The sequence below is a fragment of the Stegostoma tigrinum genome, chromosome 22 (genome assembly GCF_030684315.1).
Source record: "Stegostoma tigrinum isolate sSteTig4 chromosome 22, sSteTig4.hap1, whole genome shotgun sequence".
NCBI classification, from domain to species: Eukaryota; Metazoa; Chordata; class Chondrichthyes; order Orectolobiformes; family Stegostomatidae; genus Stegostoma; species Stegostoma tigrinum.
In genome coordinates this window covers 44,339,481-44,361,055 of record NC_081375.1, presented here as the reverse complement: position 1 = coordinate 44,361,055, position 21,575 = coordinate 44,339,481, and the positions used below count along the sequence as shown (strand labels likewise).

Here is a 21,575-nt window from a genome sequence, read left to right as displayed (position 1 = left end):
TCCGGGCAGGAAAGAAGGATGTTTTGGCTATGGAATGGGTTCAACACAAGCTTATAAGGATGATACCTGGAGTTCAGGGGTTAAATAATGTGGAGAGATGAGACAAGTTAGCCCTTTATTCTCTAGAATTTAGAAGGTTACAGGATGATCTAATCAAGGACTTCAGGATATTAACAAGGCAAGACTGGTTAAATATTCGCAAAGCTAGGAGCATAATCTAAGAACTATGGCCAGGCCATTCAGGAGAGATGTTGGAAAGCACTTCTATACATATAGAGTCGTGGTAGTTTGAAACTCTCTTCCTCAAATTGCAGTCAATTGTTAAGTTTAAATCTCAGATCGACAATTTTTTAACAATGTCAGCCATCAAGCAAATATGGGCCCAAAGCAGGTATATGGAGTTAGGCTACAGATCAGCCATAATCTTATTGAATGATAGAACAGGCTTGAGGGGCTAAATGGCCTGCTCCAATTGCTATGTTATGTCCCTGCATGGTTAAGTAATCATTGGTTTCGTAGCCCAAAATATATAAAAACTATAAAGCAGCAACTAGAAACTTTTTTGCTGAAGTCTGTGGCCCTGCTTCTTTTATGTAAAATAAAATTAAAATATTGCCCTTCTTGTGTAGTTTTTTTACATGCTGTTTTTGTCCCTGGGGCTTTGGAAAGCACATTATTAAGTTTCACCTCATCTTTACTCCTGTCAATCTCCAATGGCACCCATTGGAGAGACTGCAGTCTGCAGCGAATTCTTTCCATGCAAGTTTCCATAAACACTGTGATTTAATAAATTTTACACACCTTTCATAGAAACTCTCCCTAATATCAACAGAGTATTTTAGTACAGTTTGATTATGTAAGCAAAGGATGTGGCCGATGGAGAGAAAGCGATGACTTGGCAGGTTTCAACCAGTGCATACCAGGAGAAAGAATAATGAACAGTACAATTTGCAATGGTGGAAAAAAAACAAATAGGTTTGCTAAAATTATTCATAAGAAGAGTTATTTGTGGCACACCCTATAGAGCAATGAAATTCAATGATGTTGGTCAGCCATCTTGTCCATGTTGAGGTCTTTTACTTCCAGACCTTACAAAACAAAATAATCACGACATATCACAGATTAATACCCGTGAGTGTGAACATTACAAGGTCTGAATATTAATCATCACTCATGGAATCACACAGTACAGAAGAGGCCTTTTGGTTCATTCAGTCTGTTTCAACAAAACCTCTCTAAATCTACACGAGACCCACTTTCCAACACTTGGTTTTGAATGTCATGAAATTTCAGGTATTCGTCCAAGTCAGTCTTAAAGGTAATGTGGTTACATGTCTCAAATACCCTCCCAAGCAGCATATTTCAGATGCTGAGAATTTTTTTAAATTTCAAATATATTATACTATATTCAACAAAATGTTTATATATCTACATAGATCCTGATGAAGTTCAGTTCTATACAGTAGTATACAAACAAAGAAACAAACTTTGGAGTTTGATTTTATCCAACAAACAAACCAAAGGCATTTCTTACTTGTACAAGATTATATTTACATATATTTGAGGCATCAGGATGGTCCAGTAACTGAATGGACCCCCACTTAATTTTGACTGAAAGACTTTAAACAGTGTGCCTTTTCCCACTGTACCTTGGCGGCAGCTGCCCTAAGATTCAGTGCAGCCCTCAGCTCATAAACCTGGACACTGAACTTTGCCAGTCTGCGCCACTTGATCAGGGCTAACTCCCTGCTCCGGAAGGCCAGCAAGTTTCAGGCAGTCCAAACAGTGTCTTTCACTGAGTTATCGATCCTCCAGGTACGGTTGATATTTGTCTCAGTATGCGTCCTGGGAAACAGGCCATAAAGCACACAGTCCTTTGTCACAGAGGCACTTAGGATGAACCTCGACAAGGGCCACGCAAATCTCTCCAGACCTAGTTTGCAAAGGTACATTCCAGCAGGAGATATGTGACAGTTTCTGTCCCTCCGCAGCTGCTTCAAGGGTAGTGGACGGTGGCACAGAGAGTCCGGGCATACATGAAGGATCTCACAGATAATGCCCTTCTTACGACCAGCTAAATGATGTGTGCTTGTTACAAAGTTCTGGGGATGAGACGTTCTACCAAATTAATTTGACAGGCTGCTCAGGGAACAATCTAAATTGACCCACCCTCTCCTTTTCCCTCAGGGTCTAGAGTACACCACATGTGGACCACTTCCTGGTGGAAGAGTTGTTTCTATTTGACTTGAATATCTTTAATATCAATCACTGCTTTACATCTCTGTTAACTTTATAAACATCCCTTTAATCCATTCTTAACTCCTCTTTACATTGATAGTTGACAAGATAATTGTGTAAACAATGTACCAATAGCACCCACACTGAAGACTGACAGTAGTGATTGAACAGTATGCATCTTGTGCAATGAGAATGAAGAAAGTTTCTTTGAGTGTAAAACTACAATCAAATCTTTAATCTGTAGAATGTAAGTAATAGAAGTAGGAGCGGGCCATTCAGCCTGTCATGTCCATTCTCACATTCAATGACATTACATCTGATCTTCTATCTTAGCAGCATTTTCCTGCACAATCACCGTATCCTGTGGTTTCTTTAATATGTAGAATTCTATCGATCTCGGTCTTGAACGTACTCAAGAACTGAGCCTCCACAAGCTTTTGGACAGAGAACGCCAAAGAATTTATAATATTGAGCATCAATAACTCATCAAATTTGTGAAACAAAAATGGCTACGATATCATTGCTTATCTATAAGATAATTCATTTGTGACAGATCTATTGAGTGAAAAGTTTAGATGATGTGACATGTTTGAGCTGTATATTCCAGGACAGCAGTGGATCAGCCTGCAATAACCATGCAGCACTTGGATCAGGGGCCATGGACAGGGCTGAGTCCCAGGCCAAGGCCTCTAATTTGTTCCTCTTCCCTCCGTTGGGCTGCATCATGCTGCAGTACAGAGAGTTAATAGGTAGCTACAACACAAATATCTTCACAGAGCTTTGCAAAAATATTAAACAACATAAACATCCCTCAGGTGGCAATTTCCCAACCTCAGCGATGGTGTAAAAAGCAAGTGGAGGGAACTGATCCTTTTATATAGACCATTCCAGGCAGCCTGGGTGTGGGGATCTTAAACCAGAGGATATGTCACCTAGCACACTTTTGTCAAGCATCTACTTGTCTGATAAAAAAGGGAACCAATACTTGCCCACTTCACAGCAGGGATTGTGCTTCAAAGAGTTATCCGTTGGGCCTAAGCTCTTTGGCCTTGAGATTCATTCAGAAATAGTAAGGGAGCCTTTTGGATAGATTTAATATTTTGTAATGGCATAGTGGTCACAAATTAACAGTGTAGTTTTGTGGTAGAGAATGCATCAGAAAGTAAAGCAATAATGTCTTTATGCAATCCATAAAACCTCCAAAAGTAAATCCATTATTCTAATAATCCCCTTAATGTTGTTATGCTTGAGTTTGATGGTCATCCTATAATGATTGAGCTAACTTTTGTACTGACCAGACTGGAAACTAATTTCTAATGCATTGCATTGCAGTTTCAGCTGGTGTCAAAGGAAATTTGTGAGAAAATTTATATGAAGAGGGACCTCCAAATTACAGCCCCTGGGTCACATGCAGCAAATCATTTGTGCTTATATTTCTTAACTCATTGGTTTGACCTTTTTGATTTTAATAGGTTTGGAGGTTTTGTAAAAGTTTGTCTTAGCCTGATTATTGCAGTGATGGAGATAAGTCCCAAATTACAGGAACTAAAGAGGCTAGAACCCACTCCTTGAATTACATGCAGACTAAAGCACAGTTGATTTAAACTTTCGATATGGCCCATGAGGCTTCAAGGTGTGCACCACAGTGGTCTTGAACAAACTAAATAAAGACAATTCGGGTACTTCAATAGATTTCAGGTTGATAGTTGCTTTCAACATATATATCTCCTCTACCAACACAAAGTAAATAACATTTTCTAAGACATTAAAGCTAATTTTAAATATTGTAACAGCAAAATAATGAAACACTACAAAAATATATTATTTGAAAATATTCACAAAATATATATTGAAACTTATTTACTCGACAAGGCAGAAATATTGTAGATTTCAACAAGCAATTCCAGCTCATAACTGATGAGTTTAATAGTAAATGATATTGCAACAGTTTCTGCATGAATTTGTTTGCTTTATATTTTGGCTCAAATGTGGAAGTCATTGTTAAGCTTAATACAATGCATATAAGTGGCCATAACCTTCAATGCTGGCTAAACCTTGTGTTGCTTCCATAAGGTCATTGGTATCATTTGTTTGATTGGTATAGCAGACTGATGTCACAGTGTCACCTGTGGCTCAGCAATAACATTCACACGCAGAGCCGAGTTTGTGGGCTCAAATCCCATTCCAGAGCCCGAGCACAAAAATCCAGGTTAACATTCTAATAACAGCACTGTTCAGATGAAAATTTTATCCAAGCCCTATTTACTCTCAAGGTATGGATTGCATTTCATTGACAAAACCATGCATCTATCAATACTCTAAGCCAGTTGCCTTTGAAAGAGAAGTTGTGTTTTTGAGGTTGTGTCAACCATCAGGGGAGTTAGATCAATTTTGATATTGTGGCACTGTTTCATTTGTAAGAACTGAGGTTTTCCTTTAGGCTTTTATGCATTGAAAAAAAGTGTGAATTTCATTTAATAATTTAAGTATCTAAACGGTTAGCTGTCATTGAGTATATGAGTTGGGAGGAAATGTTCTGGCTGTACAGGACATTGGTTAGGCCATTTTTGGAATACTGTGTTCAATCCTTGCCTCCCTGTTATAGGAGAGGTGTGTTAAACTGGAAAGGGTGCAGAAAAGATTTACAAGGATGTTGCCAGGTTGGAGGGTTTGAGCTAGAATAGGCTGGAATGATTTTCCCTGGAGCATAGGAGATTGAAAAGTGACCTTCTAGATTTTTATAAAATCATGAGAGGAATGGGTAGGGCGAATAGTCAAAGTCTTTTCCCAGGGTAGGGGCGTCCAAAACTTGAGGGCATAGGTTTAAGGTGAGAGGAGAAAGATTTAAAAGTGATCTAAGAGGGCAGCTGTTTCATGTAGAGGGAGATACATATATGGAATGAGCTACCAGTTGAAGTGGTGGAGGCTGGTACAATTACAACATTTAAAAGGTATCTGGATGGGTACAGGAATAGGAAGGGTTTAGATGGATGTGAGCCAAACGCAGGCCAACAGAACTAGATTAACGTAGAATCTGGTCTGCATGGATGAGTTGGACTGAAGGGTCTGTTTCTGTGCTATACATCTCTATGACTTTATGACTTAGTGTTTGACACTAGACCTACTTAAGGATGTCCTATGGCACAGAAGGTCAGAGTTCAGGTGCACATCAGGATGTGTTGTCAATGGAAAGTGGGTTTGTTACATTGCCAAACAAGTTGATTGTCAGCCTGTAAATCCGTCTAATACACCTGCTGGTAGGTGGTGAGAATGGGAGGGTCTCCTGGTCAGATATCCCATAGAAGACAGAGGCAAATGATTACAGCACTTTGCCCATAAATGTGAGCAAATGCCCTAAGGTCAATGGCCCATCCACTGGACATGAGGACAGGGCAACAGCAGATCGTTTTATATCAATAATTCAGATGCTGACATGATGTCTCAATCTTATAGCACATATGACACATAAATGTTTTGAAATGATCGAATTAGGGGACACATAATGTACACAGAGTGAAAGTTCTTGGCCATGATCCATGGTTTTCAACATCACTTCCCAAAGTATTGAACTGAAAAATGCATACTCCCCTTCATAGTTGCAATATGTCCTTCAATCAATCCCCACAACCTGCCTATCTGGCCTCAAATTTCCCAAAACAAAAACCTACTTTCTCTCAAAGGCACTTAAGGCACCTGCTCTTTCACGCTGCAGTCTAACAGTGGCCATTGCTAACGGCTGCAATGCTGAAGCTGCTGGTAATGGGCCTTTTGACGGCCAGAAAATCTAAGGGGGGAACACTGTCCTTTCTTGAATGGCAGCTTCAGTGGACTCTCAACTAGCAGCCACTCCAATGCTTCTCAGGCCCTGGCACCCACAAGGCCTGGGTTAGTTCCCACTTTGGACCATATATATCAGGGGCTTTGAACGCAAGTATTTCTGTATTTACCAAAGTAATCAAAGGACAAAGCTGCTCACATACTGCTCAAGAAATGCAAGCTAATTCAGCTTTCCTAATTTATACTCCCTTCAAGAGTTCATGCTGATCTTCAACAAAGTGCTACACTGCTCAGGTATTTCTCTCCAAGGATGCACTACGACTTCTCTCAATAGATTCAAAGCAAAAACAGTGACAGCTTGGGGGAGTTATGGGGTGTTGGGAGGAAGGTGGGGGTGAAATCAGTTGGGAATTGAATAATTGAATAAACAGACTGTTACTTGGCAAGGCTTCTGCATCCATTAATATCCACAGACAACCCTGTAATTCGTTCACCTTTGCCCGATCTTCTATTAATACCACACAAGTAGCTGTTTGAGCTGTATGATATTTTAATCCATGGGTATACTTGAACTTTAATAGCTTCCACAGAATGAATACATGCAATATGAAGCAAATTAAGTTATTATTCTTTGGAGTCCAATATTTTCATCAAAATGGGGAGTATTTCTGTTCACCATCATGTTTCAAAACTTACGTATTAACACCATCTCTTACAGTCATATGTACAAGAAACAGTCGAATAATCTTTTGAAGACTTATTTGAATTTTTAATTAAGAATAAAAACCTTAATTGTATAAGCCAAATTTGGAGGTTAAAAGCAGTGACAAATCTCCCTGTACTGATGAAATGACAGGATTTGCCTCACCATTGTTTTGATTTGTCCCTAAACGTGCTGGCATCTACAAGGCAAGAAACAGATGAAACCTGTATTGCTTAATTTAGACTATAACTGATTCAATTCCTCTGCCAACTCCTTCTTTCTTTTCTTTAAGGCATTCACTCCTTAATATGGTGTGTTCAACTGTCACCGTACACTATTTTGCCAAACTGGCCATTTTATTCTGAGCTAAGGCCCTACAGAATTTTACCCGACGGAAAAAATTCCTGACATCAGATTGCAGCCCAGGTCACATGGTGGGTGGGAGAATGCTAAAGCAGACTTTGTCTTCACTGTTCAATTAACGGCACAAGGTTTGAGAGGCAGCTAGTAATGGGCGCTGGCAATAGGAAGTGCAGAAGCTGGATTGCAAGCACTTTACTTAAAAGTAAATGCACTAATTGTAACAAAGTTGGCACACGCACACACACGCACACAGCAGTAAGAAGAAGATTCCAGGATCAAAGGCATGTCCTTGTAAGTGCTCCTGGAGGCAGCAAGGAAAGGGCTCCTCTTCCCAGTCAGTGAAAGGAGATGTAGACTGAACTTCATCAAGTTGCCATGAATGATGTTGCAGTGGCAAGGAACTGAGGAGCAACAGCAGGAATGCACTAACATAGGTGCAGCACTTCAAGCAATTCAAGTGACCTGGTGAGGTGTGGTCTGACATTATCAACATCACGTTCACAGTCCTGAATGTCACAAAACTTTAACAATAAAATATGGGAAGAGGTTGCTATCCCAGGTAGTGCACATGACCGGGTTCACTGCAAAATGCAGAGTAACCTTACAACAGGGGTCTCTGGTCAGCCAGCACTGAACACTGCTTTGTCAACACTAAAGGATCCCTTGCAGTGAGCCTCCCATTGACACAATGCTGGATAGTGGAACTGGCTTAGAAATGGTGAGTGCCACTATGGAGGACGAGTGTCGCTGTGCATGTCTATGGGTGTAGAAGGGTCCACAATGTCAAACAGTAGAGAAGGACTGGAGGCAGAAGCTGATTGATTATTGTACTGACCCATTCAATGATGGAGGAAGTAATGAAGCTCAGAGGGTTTTCAGCAGTACAGCCTGTCACTGGGGTTGAGGCAGATGTGGAGCCCACAGAGACAGGAACTTCACAAAAGCTGCCACTGAAACTCCTGATGAGCATTACCATGGCAGATGGATGGCCGGTGAGGAACACAGGGAGCTCCAGCTACACAATAGGCAAGCAGAGCTGGGGATTGGGCAGCAGTTTATCATCTCTCATCTCTGTCAAAAGGTCAACAGGAAGGTGAGGCAACAGCAACAGCAGCAGAACTGCATGAGACATCAGAGAAGGTAGAACCATCCGAATGTACAGGTACATCTTCCTTCACCAGTGCACACTCTGGATGGCTGGTCTACAATGCAGTAAGACGCCAACAGCACAAGTTCAATTACTACGCTCACTGAGGCTACCACGAAGATCCATCTTTCTCAACTTCTCCCCTCATCTGCGGCACGGTGAGCCTCAGGTTAAACCACTATCAATTGTTTCTCTCTAATGAGAGAGCAGGACTATGATGACTTTACTTTTACATAGCTGGAGCAGGGTGATTAAAATCGGAACAAAAGCTTCCAACGTAATTGAGAAACATATTTTGCCTTTGCTTATTCTTAGCAGCTGGTTTTCTGATGCTTCATGTTTTAACTTGAGTCTTTGCAGTTACAATTATGTGCTTCAAATAAAATGCTAAGTATGTCACTTTAGTCATAACTATTTTCTCCATGCCCTGGTGTCTTGGTAAACATTCTCAGTGGATGCACTGTCTCTCACCATAAGAAACAGGAGGATGAGTCGGCATTTCAGCCCTCAAGCCTGCCCTGCCTTTCAAAAAGATGTGACAGTAGCCTAAACTAACAGGTGGTCTGAAGAGGGGTCACTGGGCCTGAAATGTTAACTCTGTTTTCTCTCCACAGATCCTGCCAGACCTGCTGAGTCTGCCCAGCAATTTTGTTTTTGTCACACCTTCCTACCTGTCTCACGTAAACCCTGATTACATCAAAAATCTACCTCATTCAGTTCAATGATTCAGTGTCCACTTATCACAGAGTGAGGGAATTCCAAAGATTAACGGCTGGCTGGCAGAAAACGTTCCTCATCTTAATAAATTGAACTTTTTGTACTTGTTTGTTCACAGGATCTGGGTGTCTCTGGCTAGGCCAGCATTTATGGCCCAAATCTAGTTGCTCAGAGGTCAGTTAAGATTCAATTTCACTGCAGTGTGTCTGGCGTCATAGGTGAGAATGGCAGATTTCCTTCCCTAAAGGACGCAGACATTAGTGAATCAGATGAGTTTTTCCAACAATCGACAATGGTCATCATTAGACTCTTAATTCCAGACTTTTGTTGAATTAAAATTCCATCATCTACCGGGTCCCCAGAACATTCGCTGAGTTTCTGGATTAATATTCTAGGCCCTTGCCTCCTCTTCAAAACTGTGCCCTTTTTAGAGATTCCCTCCGTTCGGGAGCCATCCTCTCAGCATTTATCCTGTCAGGCATCCTTAGAATCTAACACATTTCAAAAAGAACAACCTCATTCTTCTAAATTTCAATGAGTGCAGGCCCCACCTGTTCACCTATATCTCATAAGTCAACTACTTTATCCCAGGAGTCCACTGAATGAAACTTCTTCTTCCTTCAATAAGCAGATCAAAACTTAATTCTGTGCCCCATACAACTTTAGCAAGAATTCCCTACCTTTATTCCAACCCATTCCCACTGAAGACAGACGAAGCCTTCAGTTTTCTAAATAATAATGTGCTCTCTTTGCATTTTGACCTTAGTGCTTTTTGAAGAAGAGCACCCAGACCTCTCTGTGCCACAGAATCCTATCTCCATTTGGATAATATTCTGCTTCTATGTTCCTGCCAAAGTGGACAACTTCACATTTTCCCATATCATATGCCACCTGTTGAACTTGTGCTCGCTTGTTTAACCCATCTACATCCCTTTACGGACTTAGCATTCTCTTCACAACTTGATTTCCTTTGTGTCATCAGCAACTTTGATTGCAATACACTCTGTCCCTTCAATCAAGTCATTAACATAGATAGTAAATATTAGTTGCCCCAGCACTGATCTGTGGCACCCCATAGAGTATTCTGCTGACCTGAAAATGACACATTTATGCTGACTGTTTCCCATTAGTTAAAGAGTCAAAATTACTTATTTGTTAAGAATATTCCTTCAGAAGGGAAAAATAACAGTAGCATTTGGAAATGATGGGACTCGTCCAACCTAATCTTGGAAATTTTAAAATGGAACTCCTGTTCGAAGTACCATCATTCTCAAGTTTTGCTGGTTTTCCTTTACAATGTGCCGTGAGACAACTGCCAAACTATTTGCTACTCCATTCCCGTAATTTGTCCCCAATGCCATATTCTTTTTGCCGCTTCTCAATTTACTTCATCTTACCCCCTACACTCTTCAAAATTCATCATCCTCTCCTGGACAACTGGCTTTGGTCTTTCATTTTGGTAATCTTAAAAATTTTCTTTTTCAGAAATGCTTTAGAGAATTGTAGAATGAGTAACTACTCCAAACAGGATCAGGGAAAGTTCAAAGTTGAATTCACGACACCAGAAATCTTTTGAAAGCTATCGATAACCTCTGAGTTAAGAAGTGGGGAATTCTTTAGCTCTTCCTGAAAACAGGAGTGTGCACTGCCAGATGAGGCTAGACCGAACTTGGATGTCCCATTGTCACACTGAATGACAACATTTATCGGTTAATAATAATCACCTTGGCAAGGATTCTGGGAGGTGACTGCCACCTGAGCCCTAAAAAGTAAAAACCTTCAGGAAGAGGGAAAGAAGAATAAACTAAAAGAATTAGCTTTAACTTCAACAGTGAACATAATTTTCCAGTAAATGTTAATCTTCAGTATTTTAAAACGTGTGAGCACGTCATAAAATTTTCTTCTCAAACAGGGTATCTCATACTTCAATGTGAAGGTCTCCTTCCATACACACAAATGAAGCAAGAGCAGAAGTCGGCCATCTATCCCCTCAAGACAAGGAAGATGAGTGCACCACAAGCAGATTGATGTGAGAGGGGATTTGTGCATTGGTAAGTGTCCCCATCTCTGACCGGTTTCTGTTTCAAATCCCACATTCTCATTCAGAATAAGCTGATGATGGTGAGGTAATTATTATCAGAGGAATGTTTTGGTGGGTTAACATTTTCATGTTCATGGCCATATTTTTGAATTTATTCACGTTAGATATTTTTGATACACATGGGAGTCATGGGGGATGCAAACAGGAAAGTGGGGGTGACACGACAGCCAGATGTTATTATTTTTAATCAGCCTGTTCACACAGTAATTGCATCTGGACAGATGAGAGGTCTGGCCGAGAGATACAGACATTACCAATGCACAAATCCCCGAGAATCAACCTGCTTGGGGTGCACTAGTCTTTCTTGGCCCCACATCCAAAGGAGGGATTTGAACCCAGAGCTTCTAACTCAGAGCTAGGGACGCTATCCCTGCATCACAAGGACTGCCTAGTCATAATCTTAGCAGAAGGCAGACCAGTGCCAACTAGCTCAAACCTGGTCCTAAGACCCACGCTCCAACAGTGCAGTTTCTGGAGCTGTCAACAATCTCATTAACAGCCACATTTTACTCAAAAGATGTTTATTACAAAAATATGAAAAGAAAAAGTTAAAAAAAATGAAGACAAGTTTACTGACTCAAAACTTTCATTTCAGTCATTCAGGTGATGCATAGAGATAAACATATACTCAACATCTCTTTTACTCCACCTGCCGGGACAAACTCGACATAATTGGAAAATTAAATGAAAATAGTTGTGAGAGAATAGCGAAAGAGTGGATAGCCTACAGCTATGTATTAACATTCTGTCAACAGAAAGATTCCAACTACCTTGAGCAAACATAAAATTTGAATGTTAAGTGTTCACTGCCCCACCTATTGCAAACCAGCAGTTATTACATCAGTTTAATCCTGCAGGTACCAAAAGCTTCCTGCTATTGAGAGAAATACATAACTACTTCAACATTCAACCCAGAGTGCGTAGTGAGGGGTGGCGGGGGAAGCAAACGTAAAGTTTAAAAACTACCTCTGCGTCCTGACGCTGAGTGTGAAGGTCGCAGTTTCTTGCAGCTTATTGCTAAGTTTTGCAGAGGAAAGACTTCCTTCCCTGTGTAACAATTTGTTTCTCTCTCTCTCTCTCTCTCTCACATTTTGGAACAAGAGACCTGACAGCTGCAAGTGAGCTACAGGGAGACTGGAACTTCCAGCGGACAAGCTGCTGGTTATAGCAGGGAATGGAGCTGGCGGAAAGAGCCGAATACCCTTAAGTGCGGAAAGAGCCGAGCTCGCGTTGATGCTCAGCGTGTTAATGTAGGAGCGTTCCAGCAAAGCCGGCTTTGAAAGCTGCTCCTCTAAGGACAGAGTCAAACCAAAACATCTTGCTGACGGAAACCGTCGAATAAATTCTGATCCTTATCTCTTCCAGATTTTATTTTAAAAAATGACGAAGATCAAACTGTTGCAAAAGTGTGTTGTACGACTGGAAAAAAGGACCAATTGGCTAAAAAAAATCTGTTAATATTTGACATAAGACTTGACAGTCTTATGGAAGTTATATTCAGTTTGCAATGTGGAAATATGAAGCACACTGTATAGATTAGTCAATCGGTATGGAAAATTCACATTACAATTTGGGAGGAGGTAAATTGGAGCTGGGCAGGCCCATTTTCAAGAGGTTGCAAAAGTAAACAGCACTTTTTCCCAACAGGATAAGGCTTATTGCTATCATGTATGCACATCTATCTCTCAATGGACAGTAAGAGATCAATCAGTGCATCAATACACTGCACTGCAAAATGGTGAGAAGAGGCTGTAGTGTGTGGTCATGTCAATTTTAATACTGCCAAAATATTGAGATTCATACCCATAGGAAAATGGATGTCGACATCAATTCAGCCCTGATAAGGGCTAAACTTGCTAGAACTCTCCATGTGAAGTGCATGGAGTTAGAACTATGTAATGAACAAAAGGCACTTCCATCATAGAGATATGCCATATTATACAACAGTGTCAACAAGTTTCAAAATTATGTTAAAGAAACTAACTCCAATTCACCATTCATATGATTATCCGCAACACAGGCATAACCAAAATGCTTCAATATTAATGATATTTGAACAGTTATTCAATTTTTGTGTCTATCTCACCACATCTGGGCCAGGCAGGAATTCTGCTTCGAGCCAGGGGTGCTTTGGATGAGTGAGGAAATTACTACCCTTAACATCTCTGACTGACCATGAACTTCCATCCTACTTGGTGGTTTTACTGACCACGTTTCTGCATAATAGTTTGTTAAGGCTGTTGTAAATGTTTATTATTTATTTTAAATGTTTTATTTACTCCTTCCAAAGATTGTATTACTAATTACTCACGCTGATGTTTGATTCTAAGCACTGTGGTTTGCTTTTAAAAAGAAGAAACATGATTTTGCTTATAGCTGATGTCACGCAATTGTTTTTTTTCTCCCATTCCAACTCTCAAAACAAACAAACATCAGAATCAGGAGGTTTCAGAAGATGAAATAGATTGGAACCAATACTGTATAAATGTTTTATTAAATACTCATAAATTCCTAAAACAAAATTACTGTAAATAAAATCTGTCTTTTCACTGAGAAGGTAGATACAATCCATGATATTTCTCAGGATAAGTCAGCTAATATTTGGCCTTGTAGAGTCAGTTGGATACTGTCATGATAGAAAATGGTTATAAGGTCATCATTTATTTAATGAGACATGCCCTTCAAAGCTGCAAACTTAAAGTTATACATTGCTGCATGCAATTAGAATTTGATGAGGGAACTTTGCACTTTAAGCCCATACTACATCCCCTCATTAGAAATATCAGCTGAACTCAGCCAGATTTTCTTTCTCATTAAAGAAAATTCACTTTGGAATCATATTTGACAAATATTATCAAAATGTTTCCATAGGTAAGAATTTAGTTAGTGGGTGAACTTCTTTATCATCTCACTCTGCATGTGATAGTGCTAAAACAAAGTACTACCTAAAGAAGATCTCTTCACAGGCAAAGTACCCCACTACAGCCTTTTTGCCAAAGAGGGAGAAAACCCAGAAGAAAAAACAGATACAATGGATCATGTTGCACAATTTGGTCAGTGTTCTGAAACAAGAGAAAGATTATTGTTTCCAACTATTTCATGAAAACTTGGTGAAACACTAGCCTCTCACGAGTGCCAAGAAATACAGAAACATTTAGGCTATCCAAATAATTTTATCGTATAGGTTCTTTTCTAGGTCCAGGACTGACCATTTTAATTCATCAAAGTGGTGGACCTCAATTCTTCTTCATACGATGCACTACTTAAGAGAAAAGCTCTCCCACTTTGCACATCTGTTATGCAGCTCCATGGATGCACTATTAAAACTTGAACTCTTTGTAAATATTCCCTCTCCTGCAGTCTCCTCAAATTGCACTCTTGTTTCAAACAGAGCCATAAGATATTTCATGAGGGCAGCTGATCGTCTTTTTAAAATCTGACCAGAAAGACAGCATCTCCAACAGTACAGAGCTCCCTCGGTATTTGACTAAAATTTTAGCCTTGGTTTAATTGTCAAGTCTATAAAGTGGGATTAAGCACTCATCTGTATGACTCAGAGTAAATAATATTATCATCATTGAACCAAGGCTGACATTTGTCACTCACTCTCTCACCCTGATTACCATCAAAAGATTTTGGAAGGAGACCAAATCCTCTCGTGATCTGAAATGTGTGCTTTCCACTGCACAACATGAACATGACACAATTATCTTTATTACAGTACACTTCTAAATGGAATTCATGTAGACATCTCCCTCTCTTCAGTGTCCATAATTACAGAAAATACCCATGTTATGATCCCAGCTGATGTTATGACTAGGTAAGTCAGATCCCAGAAAAAAAACTAACTTAATTGATTTGAAAAAAAAATTGTGGCTTTCAATGGAGCGTACAATAAGTATCGTACGCAGGAGAAATTAAGAAAAAGGTATCTAAATGTAACAGTTTGAAAGATTCAAAACATATAGCTAAACAAAATCCCATTTATTCCCCAACACCATTATGGGGTGACATGTTGGCTCAGTGGTTAGCACTGCCACCTCACAGCATCAGGGACCTGGGTTTGATTCCAACCTCAGGTGACTGTCTGTGTGGAGTTTGCATATCTGTGTGGGTGTCCTTTGGGTGCTCCATCAGTCTAAAGAAGTGTACAGAGAGTGGATTGGTTATGCTAACTTCTCCATAGTGCTCAGTGATGTTTAGCTTAGGCATGGGGAAATTGGGAGTAGGATAGTGGATCTGGGTGGGACGCTTTTCAGAGGGGCGGTGTTGACTGAATGGCCTGTTTCCACACTGTAGCGATTCTTTGATGACCATCACTTCACTGCTACTGAAAAAAGAGCAGAGAAAATTTCATTCATTATTCCCTTAACTACCCCGAACAACTCTTTTTTCTCAGAAAGTCTATTCTTACATTTGACTTCAGTCAGGCCTCCTTTGAATTTCTGAAGAAGGGTCTAGACCCGAAACGTCAGCTTTCCTGCTCCTCTGATGCTGATAGGCCTGCTGTGTTCACCCAGCTCTACACCTTGTTATCTCAAACTTTCATTCCCTGTAAGTTTGACTTTAACAGCTTTTCTTTCCTCAATTCCTGTCTTGTGAGTGGGGATGACATTTTTCCTGAACCCTCACACTATTGAGACCTTAGACTTTTCCAGCCTTAACTTTTAAAAAAATGCGGATTTTTAACAAAACACTGCTGGTGTGGAATTTTTTGTCAGCTAAAATGCTTAAATTGAGATGACTTATTCCCTTAACTGCTCTGAAAAACTCTTTTTTCTCCGAAAGCTTATTCTTACATCTACTTCAGTCACGCCTCCTTTGAATTGAATTTGGAAGCTTTTAACGAATCAAAAAAAAACTTGCTCGTCCTAGCTTCTGTTAAGCTAATGACTTAAAGTTCTTTTCCTTCTCCTGTCATAAAAATCTCACAATATAAATAAACTTCCATTCACCCTCCAGGAGGATGATCATGTCTGACACATACAGTACTGGTTTAAAATCATGGTTCCAGGAAAACTAGTTAATCATTATAGAAATTCAGATTTAAAAAACAACAATATGCCACTATTTTGAAATCCAAACTCTTAAAAAATAAATATACGTACATAAAAAACACACACATTTCATTACACCCAGGATATACAGCCTTTATATGGATCAAATTTATTTACACATTTAAAATTTTCCAGAAATTGCTTCTTCCTCATGCATACTCAGCTATTGTTTCCTTTTCGAGCTCCAGTTACTGTCCTTATATCATGCAAAACTTGGAAATGTTTTCAGAGTGAACTTTACAATCTCAGCAGGAAAGATACGCTTGAACTTGCCAGACATTGGGAATAGGAAAACATCTCTGTTCTGATTCTCCGACCATTAATTTGAGAGCAAAGCTTCCTGCTTTGATGCATCTATCCAAAATGCCTCTTGCCATCACATTTGCAAAAAATGAGCTAAGTTTATAAAAAGCTAACAATAGGAAGTCCAATGAAATGAATAAAGTCAGGAAAAAAATGTTTGTTCTGTGGAGGCAAAGATTCCACATCAGACAAGGCTTCTACCCTTAACAGTGAAATGGCATCATAACACACAATATCTCAGTATAAAGGTACCAACATCATGTTTGTTCAGTCTGTCTGCACCATGGAGTAAATGTAGCGCTCTCAGTCAGCTATGTGTATGAAATGAACCATAATATTAGTAAGTACAAACTGTAGACTGTGTGTGTAAACCTGTGATATTATAGCCTTGTAAATTGTTACTGTTGTAAATAAACATTGAGACACCTATCTCACAAGAATCCAACTTTCTCTGGCATATAGAACAGTACAGCACAGAACAGGCCCTTCAGCCCACAATGTTGGTAAGTCATATATTACATTGGCTAACATATAGCAAACTACAAGTGGCATCACTCTCTTGTTTTTAGCATTCAATCATTTCAAAATGGATTCTTAATAAGCTGTGATGAAGGTAATGTTAATTTGGCAGATGACAAAAATGCATATGCTCATACTATTTCTTTGAAGATGACACTGCAAATATGAGAAAGACATTTTCATGATAAAAACAACATTTATTAGTTAAAAATCTGAAATAAAAGAAATAAAATGCTGGAAATATGCAGCAGGTCTGGGAGCATCTAAGGAAGAAGAAAAACTGACGACTTTTCAAAAAACAATTGACCTTAAACATGTACAAACGTATCAATAGGGGACAAGGGTGGTCCACTTGGCCTTTCTAGCCTGCTCCATCACTCGATAAGATCATGGCTGATCTGATTTTATCTTCAACTCTACATTTCTACTTAACTCCAATAAGATTTTGTCCCCTTGGTAATCAAGGATTTATCTCCTGCTGCCTTAAAATATTTAAAGATTCTATATTCACTGCCTTTTAAGGAAGGGAATTCCAAAGACTCACCATTGTCTGGGAGAAAAAAAAATCCCTCGTTTGTTTTAAGTAGACGACAACCTATTTTTAAATGATGAGCCCCAATTCCACATCCTCCCACAAGAAGAAATATCCTTTCAACATCCATCTGGTGAAGTCCCCAGAGGAACTAATTTCTTCCAAGAAAGTCGCCTCTGAATCTTTAAAACTCTAGAGGATATTGGCCTAGCCAGTCTAGCCTTTCCTCATAAAGCAATTTCAGGTATTAATCTGGCAATCCTTTTCTGAATTGCTTCCAATGCATTAAAATCGTTCCATAAGTACGGTGAACAGTATTGCACACAGTACTCAAATGTGGTGTCTCTAATGTCCCATATATTTGGCACATAAACTTTACTCTTGCATTCAATTTCCATCACAATAAATCATAACATTCTATGAGCTTTCCTGATAACTTGTTCTACCTGCATACTAACCTTCTATGATTCATACACTAGTGCACCCAAATCCCTCTGCATCTCAGACCCCTGCAACCTTGCATCATTTAGATTTTATTTATTCCATCTGCCAGAATGGACTATTTTCCACATTATACTCCATTTGACAGATCTTTACCCACTCACTTAACCTTTCTATATGTTTTTGTAGGTTTTTTTGAATCCACTTCATACCTAGCTTTCCTACCTACATTTGATTCATCACTCCGTTTCTACTTCCACAGATGCTGCTAGAACTCTCGAGTATTCCTAACATTTTTACTTTTTGTTTTTGATTTCTAGCAACTGTCGTAGTATTTTGCATCATTATTAGCTAGAACCTTACCTGGGTCAAAACTTCAATAAATCTTCAAATCCCTAAGATGCATAGGGTTAATCATTTAGGCCCATTTAAGAGTACGGAACCTACTCCTTAAATGGGTCAATATTTACTGTAGGTTGTAACTACACTATGAAAGTCTCTCAGCTGCTTTATCAGTTTTCAACAAAGTGTATGAAATCTACCCAAAACACGGCATATTTACAATCTTAGCAGTTTTACAATTTTAATAAGTGATGTGAGAATTGGACCCTGAAGAAAGCGGGCAAAATTTACACAACAGCTGTCAAAATGTTGACAGAGTGAAGATGTGCAGAAGCAGCTGGATAGGCAGAAAAACAAATGAGTCTGTTAGATCCAGTGTAGAAGGTCAGGAAACCAAAGGTCATTCAGTAGAGTTACAAAGAGAAAAAATGCTAGGTACTGACATTAGAAACAAAGATCTGACAGCCTCGTCCTGGCAGCAATTAAAGAAGAAACTGAAGATAGAAACAGAAGCGGGAGAAAGAAGTCAGATGGATGTGTAGGGGAGATAAATGGCCTAGTGGTATTATCACTGGACTGTTAATCCAGAGACCCAGGTAATGTTCTGGGGACACGGGTTCGAATCCGACCATGACAGATGGTGGAATTTGAATTCAATAAATATCTGGAGTTAGCATTCTAATGATGACCATTAATCCATTGGCAATTGTTGGAAAAGCCCATCTGGTTCACTAATGACCTGTGGGGAAGGAAACTACCATCCTTACCCGCTCTAGCCTACATGTGACTCCAGACCCACAACAATGTGGTTGACTCTGAACTACCCTCTGGGCTATTGGGGATGGGCAATAAATGCTGCCCAGCCAGTGATGCCCACATCTTCTGAATGAGTGAAAAATAGAAGGTTGAGATCAGGACTGAAAGAAGATTGAAGAAAATGGTCCTAGTTCAGCTTAGGAGACCTGATTCGCATGGACAAGTTAAGCCGATTCCATGCTGTTTGACTCTGTGACTCCAAGAAGAAAGGTGATGCTAACAGCTTCACTAAGACTATGGTACATGAAAAATGAAAATGGTCTGACAAACATGTACAATTTATCATGTGACAAACTGAATAGTATCAACATTTTAAATAGACAAAATGGTCAAACATACGAAAGAAATAATCTCAGTGGTCAGCTAAATTGGAAAGCTAAATTGAGTTTTTTTTTCTTAAATAAAGGTTAAGAATGAGGTTCTAGCAGGTTCTAATAGATTTTTTTTTAGGGAGGCTTCCTGAAAAAAGAGAAAGTGAGGAAGTTGATTGTTAATGACTCTTAAAGATCTATTTGTCACTTTAAACCTACCCTGTTTCTGACAGTAGAGATGAAGCTCTAGCAGTGAAGCAAAGGACTATGATACCTTTTTTTCCAATCCAATCCAATTCGGAGATATTTTATTTTCAGGAGACCATTCACAAACTAGGAGGGAGTTGGTGCGGTGTGAGGGGCAGGGATGTTGAGGTGGGCATCCTATTTGAAGTGATAAGATACCTTTCAGTTGAGTACCAACAGACCTGAATAGAGATTGCAGGAACAGTTAATATAATGGTGATTTTTGTCACTACTGATGTTGTCAAGAGTTTGGATGCCCATCTTTTGCCAAATTGGCATAGTATTAACTTACATTATAAACCAACAGCATTTTATACATTGTGCTGCATCACAGAGAAATCGTGCACCATACTCTGGCAACTAATCCTTTGCTTTCCTTGATGTGCCACGCACATGCCTTCATGGAGCATTCAGTGCAATGTGAATACACTTGGATTGATGTCCATGAGCTACTGCAAGTTATAAATATGCTGTCGGCATCATTTTACTGCTGCCGCTCGTCTGAGTTATATAAGATGACTGGCTGGCTGGAGACTTCTAGCCTATTGCCCTTTTACTTTGAGAATAAGATATCGATACAGGTTGATATAAAAAAAACCCTTTTAGAACTGAGATAAAGAGAAATTTCTCCAATCAGCAGTAAGTATATTTTCAGAACTCCCTACACTGGACAGATGTGGAAGTCAACAGTTATTGAGCATGTTCAAAACAAGGAACAATAGATATTCTAGATACTAATGAATCAAGGGATATAGGAATAGCATATTGGTGAAATGGTATTGACATAGATAAAGCTATGCAACGATGGAACAGGCAGGTGGAATTAGAGAGGGGAAGGAATATTCCCACTCTGCTATTTCAACATTTCTAATGTCTAAACTTAAGTAATACAACTTGACCAAGGTGTAAATAGTCAGTGCTCAGAGGTGGGTGAGAGGCTTTCCGAAGCACATATGAATTTAGTGCTTTATCTTCTTCTTCAGCTAATCACTTTGCCTGCAACAGAACTGTAGCATAATCAAATAAAGTGTAATGTTGAGTTTTAAAGATGGTTTATTCATGGTATTTTAAAATGGAAGTTTCTTCTGATTAGAGAAGTATCCAGGAGGAGAAGATGGCAAAACAGTGTTCTCCCTAAACCAAGACCCTCACTGTATTCTACCGCACTCAGGCTGACAGCAGCAATACTACTTAGATCATAAAGCCATAAGATAAAGGAGCAGAATTAGCTAATTTGGCCCAATAAGTCTGTTATGACATTCGATCATAGCTGACATGATCTTAACCCCGTTCTCATGCCTTCTCCTGTAAGCCTTGACTCCCCTGCCAATCAAGAACTTATCCATCTTTGTCTTAAATACACTTAATGATTTGCCCTCTGCAGCAATGAATTACACAGATTCACCACCCTTTGGCTGAAGAAATTCCTCTTCTTCTCAGTTCCAGAGGATCCTCGCTTCACTCTGAGGCTCTGTGCCATAGTGTCCTAGTCTCTCCTACTAGTGGAAACATCATCCCCACCTCCACTTGATTCAGGCCTCTCAGTATTCTGTAGTTTCAATCAGATTTGCCCTCATCCTTCTAAAGTCTATACACCCTCTAATGCCAGGACACCCTTCCATAGGCATACAGCCTAAAAACTGCTTATATGCTTCCAAATGAGGTCTGACCAGAGCCTTTTACAATTTCAGCCGTCCATCTCTATTCTTGTATTCCAGCCCTGATGAAATAAATGTTAAGATAGCTTTTGCCTATCACAAACTGCCAACTGAATCTGCATGTTAACCTGAACGGAAGACTTAATTAAAACTGCCAAGTCCCTTTATGCTTCAGATTTCTGAAGCCTTTTCCGATTTAGAATGTAGTCTACATCATTAGCCTTATGACCAAAATGCATAGTTTCTTACTTTCCCACTTCATATTCCACCTGCAAGTTCTTTTACCACTATCCTAGCCTATCCA

The 21,575-nt window shown here is 39.5% G+C and overlaps 1 protein-coding gene across 2 annotated transcripts in view; it reads right to left on the bottom strand.

Annotated features, from left to right (window-relative positions):
- The window catches only part of LOC125463642 (myocardin), a 600,727-nt gene extending 588,558 nt beyond the window's left edge, over positions 1-12,169 (bottom strand). For both annotated transcript variants that reach the window (XM_059653806.1, XM_059653807.1), the window contains exon 1: positions 12,013-12,169. The gene's annotated coding sequence lies outside the window, so the exon portion shown is untranslated. The remainder of the gene's footprint in view (positions 1-12,012) is intronic.
- Positions 12,170-21,575: the final 9,406 nt, after the last annotated feature.